Source organism: Colobus angolensis, unplaced genomic scaffold (assembly GCF_000951035.1).
Source record: "Colobus angolensis palliatus isolate OR3802 unplaced genomic scaffold, Cang.pa_1.0 Scaffold53, whole genome shotgun sequence".
NCBI classification, from domain to species: domain Eukaryota; kingdom Metazoa; phylum Chordata; class Mammalia; order Primates; family Cercopithecidae; genus Colobus; species Colobus angolensis.
Window position 1 is genome coordinate 2,870,907 of NW_012118821.1, and position 7,706 is coordinate 2,878,612.

Here is a 7,706-nt window from a genome sequence, read left to right on the forward strand (position 1 = left end):
TACGCGCGCGGGCTGGGGCCCTGGGGGCTTCTGCGGCGTGTCCCACAGGGTCTCCAGCCGTACGACTGCGCTGCCGCGTCCCGGACGCGTGGACGGCTGAGCCGAGCGGGAGTCGGGAAAGGGCTCGGAGCTCGGAACCACCCTGCCCTCCCGCTGCGGCCACCGCAGCCCCGCCTGGTCACCCGCTCTCGCCTCACAGCTACAGGCGCGGATCTCAGGGGAATCACCTACTCCCAGGTGTCTCTAGGCCAGTGCACGAGACAGGGCCGACCTGTGGGGAACCACGCAACAGGTGCGCAGGTGCTCAGGACACACCTGGGTAGACAGCGAAGCTTTTCCCGTCCGCGTGGGCGCGGGTGTGCGCCCGGTTACCCAGGAAACTCCCACCTCACCCTCTCCACCTTCCGAATTGCTCTGTGGATGGGGGGAAGGGGGCAGTTACAGCTCACCGTGCGACGATCACAGGTGAGTTCATGATCGGTGCTATCTGGAACCAGGAGGGGGAAACCCTAGAAATTAACGTGTGAAAGTTAAAAACAAGACAAAACCAAAGGAAAACTCGGAGAATTCATTTTCTCTGGACTCTTTGAAGGAGAAAACTTTAAAGCATCCTTCCATGTAGGCGATGTTTTCAGTGGTTTCTGGGAAGGATAAAGGTCTCAAGAGTGTCCTTGAGGGGGCATTGGAGAAGGTATTCTTGCTTCCTTAAACGTGGACTCCCCCTCCTATGTAAACTAGCCGTATCTCTCAACCCATCCTTGTGAATGCCTCGGGTCTTTGGGAGAAGGATTTGACATCATCTGAGACTTAAGGTGGGATGGGAAGCCCCAGAGACAGGATAGAAAGCTGACTTTGAGATCACAGTGGGGTCGTACTGCGAACCTAGGGTAGACTTGGAAGTCCCAGCACCTGCAGCAGGCATCATTGTTATTGGGACATTAATGTGCATTAGTCAGTCCTTGCAACATCTTCCTGAGGGAGGATACCTGAAACCAAGGGATGAGGAAACCCCGGTATGTTTGAGGACATTAAGTGGCTCTTCCAGAGAAGGAGTGGCTCAGTTAGACATTAGAGTAGGGTGGTCTCCACTCTTGGACTTTATCCAGGCACGCCATTTTATCTAGCCAGGGAAAACATCCCAGAGCTGCGGCCGATCTCATCTGCAAACGAGGGTGGAGACGGCCACAGAAGTTGCAAGAATTGTCCAGTGTCACACAGCTGGTTATGTCAGAGCTACAGTTGGAACTCGGGCCTGTGACCATGTCCTTTCTACTGCTCCCAGCAAGCCTGCAGGACTAGATAATCAGGGTGAGGAAGAACACATGCTTTCTATTTTAGTCCACATTTTCCTGTCTGCAAGGTTCAAAGCCATGGACCTGGCTTCTCAGGGACTGGGCGACACATTTAGAAGTGTCTGTGATTTTGCTCATGGCACCACTCTTTCTATAAATCTGGTTACCTGTAAATACTGGTTACCTGTAAATACTTTGTCTCTACTGAAAATAAAAAATTAGCTGGGCATGGTGGTGCATGCCTGTAATCCCAGCTACTCAGGAGGCTGTAGCAGGAGAATCACTTGAACCCAGAGGCAGAGGTTGCATTGAGCTGATATCGCACCATTGCACTCCAGCCTGGGCAACAAGAGTGAAACTCTATCTCAAAAAAGAAAACAAAAACAAAAACAAAACAAAATAAAAACAAACAAAAAAAGCTTTGTTCTGTGAGATAAGAGAGTCAGACACAGATAACTCCTGGATAGGCCAGGCACGGTGGCTCATGCCTGTAATCCCAGCACTTTGGGAGGCCCAGGCGGGTGGATCACTTGAGGTCAGGAGTTCGAGACCAGCCTGGCCAACATGGTGAAACTCCATCTCTACTAAAAATATAAAAACTGGACGGGCGCGGTGGCTCACGCCTGTAATCCCAGCACTTTGGGAGGCTGAGGCAGGCGGATCACAAGGTCAGGAGATCGAGACCACCTTGGCTAACCCAGTGAAACCCCGTCTCTACTAAAAATACAAAAAAATTAGCCGGGCTTGGTGTCGGGCGCCTGTAGTCCCAGCTCACTGGGAGGCTGAGGCAGGAGAATGGCGTGAACCCAGGAGGTGGAGGTTGCAGTGAGATGAGATCATGCCACTGCACTCCAGCCTGGGCGATAGAGCGAGACTCCATCTCAAAAAAAAAAAAAACAAAAAAAAACTAGCTGGACATGGTGGTACGCACCTGTAGTCTCAGCTGCTAGGGAGACTGAGGCACAAGAAGTGCTTGAACCCAAGAGGCAGAGGTTACAGTGAGTCAAGACCATGCCACTGTATTCCAGCCTGAGTGACAGAACAAGACTCCGTCTCCAAAAACAGAAAACTAAACTAAACTAAACTAAAACAACAACACACAAATAACTTCTGAACATCATCTGATTAAGAAAATAATAAGGATCTACAGTGTTCCTTGTCTTCCTCAAAATCTTCCCACTCAAAATCTAAAATCTTTCTGGTCTTTCACATCTTAAGTTTCTTGTTTCATAGCTGAATTTATAATGGATGATGTCTACTGCTGCAGGGGTAGCTTGAAATTTTTCAAACAACTTTTTTTTCTGCTTATAAAGGTAATTCTCTTTCATTTTCTCCAACAAGAATGAGCTTGAAATTTCTTTGTTTTTTAAAAAGAATTTGGCAAACAGAGAAGTTAAAAGAAGAAAATAAAAATGACTTGTAATTTCATAATTAGCTGCTGTTAACATTTAAATTCTTTGTTACCGTTTAATGCATATTCATATATAGATGCAGACTTCTTTGCATGATTGAGATTATATATTATTCATAAAGCTTGGCATTCTGCTGTTTGCTTTCCAAAGATCAAAAAAGTTATCAAATGTATCTTATCACTAAAGGATAATCCAATGTCATCAGAGTTTACCACAGCTCAGAACTTGAGTAAGATTTTGAAGCCAAATAAAGACACCTTGTTGAACAACTTATATCTTGAAAAGGTGGCAAGGCAGGTAGGGGGGAATCTTGTCCAAGAGGTTGTTTGATTTGCATTTCTCAAAGGCAACCACATATATGCTTATCAGTTTTGAGCTGACTTGTATTTTTCTCTCACAAAGATCAGCCTTTAACACAGATAAGTAGGTAGAAAACAACCGAAAGTTCTGGAACCTGCTCCCTTGGTATATTAGAAGAGTGTGATTTAGCATTTACACTCTATAAGGAAAGTATTTTTCTTCCATGTTTCAACCTGAAGCACCATTTAGCAACCCATTGTCTGTCCTCTCCCTATACAACTTTAAGTCTCTGAAATCTGCTGCTAAAAGACTTAAAAGTTTATGTGCCTTAATCACTGCTTTTAAAATACTCCCCAGGTTATAAAAAATATAGTACCCAGGTCATAATGAATACCATCTCTTCCCAGGAATAAAGGCTGGGGAGGAAATGCTAGAAGCCTTGAGTCATCTCTAGCTTATTATGAATTTGACTTTGGTTAGTTATTTCTGAAATGTTTCTGCAGTTGGCACTGGTGGTGCACTGAACCAGCTGAAGTCTGTGCAACATTGAACAGTCCCGTCAGGTTTGGGAACCAGAAGGGCGAGGCTGGCCTCATTAGTCTGTTGTCCTCCGGCCACTCCCAGCTGACGTATTTTGAACTTCTTTATTACTTCATAGCCATCCAAAGATGATGCTCTTTCCAAATCAGCCCAGATATCCTTGAATCTCAGTCAGCTCACGTGGGTTGTTCGGGGTTTTGCTGAGAAGACCCCTGGGAGTGTTTCTATGGGAACAGATCTATAGTACAGAAAAATTTAAGTAGAATTGTCTCTTGCGAGTCAATACGGTGCTGTAGAAATAGATTAGGCTTTGAGATCAGACAGTCGGAAAAGCCGCTTACACTTGCTATGTTTCAGGTTTCCCAGCTGAGAAAAAAGGAGTGAGAGTATGCCCGCTTTTTAGGCTTGTTATGAGGATAAGACGAAACAGCGTTTCTGATGAGAGCAACTGAATCAGAGCTCCCCTCACTTCTGGCTCTCCTGCTTTCTTAGGTTTCCTTAGGGTTTTACACATTAAGTGCGGCACATGGTAATAATCTCTCAAAATCATCTACCGTCCTTCTTCAGGGCCCAAAGCTCTCTCATCTGTATTTTCTCTTTCACCCAAAAAGTCTTTGTGATTTTAGGACAGCCATTGTTATGATTGTCATTGTTTTGGTCAGAGAAATTAAGGCCAGGGAATTCTCAGGATTTGTCCTAGTGTACACAGACGAGGAGAAGTCACCTATGTTCACTTCCTCATCTAACAAGTTTTTTTTTTTTTTTTACCCACAATATTTGCCAGGCACTATGGGGCATGCAAAAATAAATCAGTGTTTTCATACTAGTAGTAGAGCAAAGCAAGTTTGATAAACAGAATACCGAGCGGTTCCAACTCACTAAGGTCTGAATACAAAACACTAAGCAGGATGTGATATGTGCATACACATGAGTTGCAGACATACCAGGAAGGACATGATCCTCATTTCACAGATGAGGAAGCAGGCTCAAGGAGATTAAGTGAGCTGATCAAAGCACGCTTAGTGGTAGAACCAGGTCTTGAACTTCATTCTTCTACCTCCAAGTGTCTCTGGCATTACAAGCTCTAAACCACCCCTCTAGGCCCCATGCAAAGACCTAGTTACTAGCACTCAGCGTGTAATTGCATTTGTTCGTTCGTTCGTTTGTTTGTTTTTGAGACTGAGTCTGGTCTGTCGCCCAGGCTGGAGTGCGGTGGTGCGATCTCAGCTCACTGAAACTACCACCTTCTGGGTTCAAGCAATTCTCATGCCTCAGCCTCCTGAGTAGCTGGGACAACAGGTTTATGGGTTTGTTTGTTTGTTTGTTTGTTTGTTTGTTTTTGACAGAATCTGGCTCTGTTGCCCAGGCTGGAGTATAGTGGCGCGATCTTGGCTCACTGCAATCTCCACCTCCAGGGTTCAAGTGATTCTCCTGCTTCAGCCTCCTGAGTAGCTGGGTTTACAGGCACCGGCCACCATGCACAGCTAATTTTTGTATTTTTGGTAGAGACAAGGTTTCACCATGCTGGCCAGGCTAATGTCGAACTCCTGAACTCAGGTGATCCGCCCACCTCAGCCTCCCAAAGTGCTGGAATTACAAGTCTGAGCCACTATAACTGGCCTACATAAGTCTCTTAACATCAGTGGACTTTTTGGTGGGCTGTAAACTGTGGTTAATAACAGTACCTGTTGGCCAAGCATGGTGGCTCATGCCTGTAATCCCAGCACCGTGGGAGGCCAAGGCAGGCAGATCGCCTGAAGTCAGGACTTTGAGACCAGCCTGACCAACATGGAGAAACCCCATCTCTACTAAAAATACAAAATTAGCTGGGTGTGGTGGCACTTGCCTGTAATCCCAGCTACTTGGGAGGCTGAGGCAGGAGAATCACTTGAACCCAGGAGGTGGAGGCTGCAGTGAACTGAGATAGCACCCTTGCACTCTAACCTGGGCAACAAGAGCGAAACTGTCTCAAAAAAAAAAAAACAACAAACAAACAAACAAAAAAAAACCCTGTCTCATAAGGTTTTCCTGGGAATTAAATGATATGGCAGAGTGAACAGTGCATATTAAGCAATTGGCAATGGTGTGCTATTAGCATTTGCTACTTTAAGAAGCTCCATTCATCTCTGCTTCTTTTCCTCCTTTTATTTCTCACTTCCAAGTTCCTTTTTCTCCTCACAGGGTTCTTTGGGAAGATACGAATTTTGCCCTGTTATAAATATATGGCACATTGCCACTCCTGCATTCAGTCACTTTCAACCTATCTTTGATGGAGTTGCCTACGTGATAGGTTAACTACATCTGGGAGGTACCACAGGGAATAGGAGAGGTCCCTGGCCTCAAGAGTCCTGAGCTGGAGGAAGAAGAGAAAAAGGGAAGGAGTGTGGCTGGTGCTTAGGGAAGAGTCTTTGGGCTGCAGCCAAGAGCCCTCTGCAGGAGTTTTGAACTCTGGCTTTGGAATCAAAATGATCTGACCTCAAGTCTCAGTTCTGCCACTTATAAGCTGCCCCCTTTCCAAGTCACCCAATCTTTCAATACCCCAGTTTTGAAAATGGGGACTTCAAGTTCAAGTTGGAGAATTGTGATGAAAATGGAATGAGATAATGCATGCAAAATGTCTGAGCATGACTGAGCCTGGTGTGCTCACAGTAAGTGCTCCCATCATTTTATTTAGATTACAGGCTTCAGGAAGGCACTCTGTTCACTGCCAAGTTCGTAGTGCAAATAGACAATATATTTTGAATCACTGCACTTCAAGCAAGGAGCTTACATGCTGGAGGATGTCTGGAGAATCAGAGGAAGCTGAGTGTAAATGTTTTTGCTCTTAGATCTATCTCTTTTAGAACTATTACATGATTTGAAAGGGACGTGAAAATATAACACTGTATATTTAAGTATTGGGTATCTATGTTATGGATGAGCGACATCTGTAGCCATTCAATTATGTTTATAAGATTGAAAATTGGGGCCAGGCATGGTGGCTCATGCCTGTAATCCCAGCACTTTGGGAGGCCAAGGCGGGCGGATCACGAGGTCAGGAGATCAAAACCATCCTGGCTAACACGGTGAAACCCCGTCTGTACTAAAAAATACAAAAAATTAGCCAGGCACGGTGGCGGGCACCTGTAGTCCCAGCTACTCGGGAGGCTGAGGCAGGAGAATGGCGTGAACCCGGGAGATGGAGCTTGCAGTGAGCCAAGATCGCGCCACTGCTCTCCAGCCTGGGCCACAGAGCCAGACTCCATCTCAAAAAAAAAAAAAAGATTGAAAATTGGAAGCAACATATATGTCCAACAAAAGAGGATTGAACAAATTAGTAATTTTATAATCAGGCTGTCATTAAAAACATTTTAGAGGAATATTAAATGACATAAGTGATCATTTAATCTCAGCATTTTGGGAGACTGAGGTGGAAAGACTTTGAGACCAGCCTGAGCAATGTGGCAAAACCCCACCCCTATTTAAAACCCCACCCCTATTTAAAACCCCACCCCTATTTAAAAATTAACTAATTAATTAAAAAATAAATGATCATTAACTTTTTTTTTTTTTTTTGAGATGCAATCTTGCTCCATTACCCAGGCTGGAGTGTAGTGGCACCATCTTGGCTCACTGCAACCTCTGCCTTCCGTGCTCAAGTGATTTTCCTGCCTCAGACTCCTGAGTAGCTGGGATTACAGGCTCCTGCCACCATGTCTGGATAATTTTGTATTTTTCGTAACGGCAAGGTTTTGCCATGTTAGCCAGGCTGGTCTCGCCCTCCTGACCTCAGGTGATCCACCCGCCTTGTCTTCCCAAAGTGCTGGGATTATAGGTATAAGTCACCATGCCCAGCCTGATCATTAAATTTTAAGCAGAAAATTCAAAATCAAGATTCTAATTCTCAGGCCAGGTGCAGTGGCTCACGCTTGTAATTCCAGCACTTGGGGAGGCCAAGGCGTGAGGATCACTTGAGGCCAGGAGTTAGAGACCAGCCTGGCCAACATGGTTACTATGGCCAACACAGTCTCTACTAAAAATAAAAAAAATCAGCCAGGGATGGCAGGCGCCTGTAATCCCAGCTACTAGCAAGACTGGGGCAGGAGAATCGCTTGAACCTGGGAGGTGGAGGTTGCAGTGAGTGGAGAATGTGCCATTGTACTCCAGTCTGGGCAACAAGAGC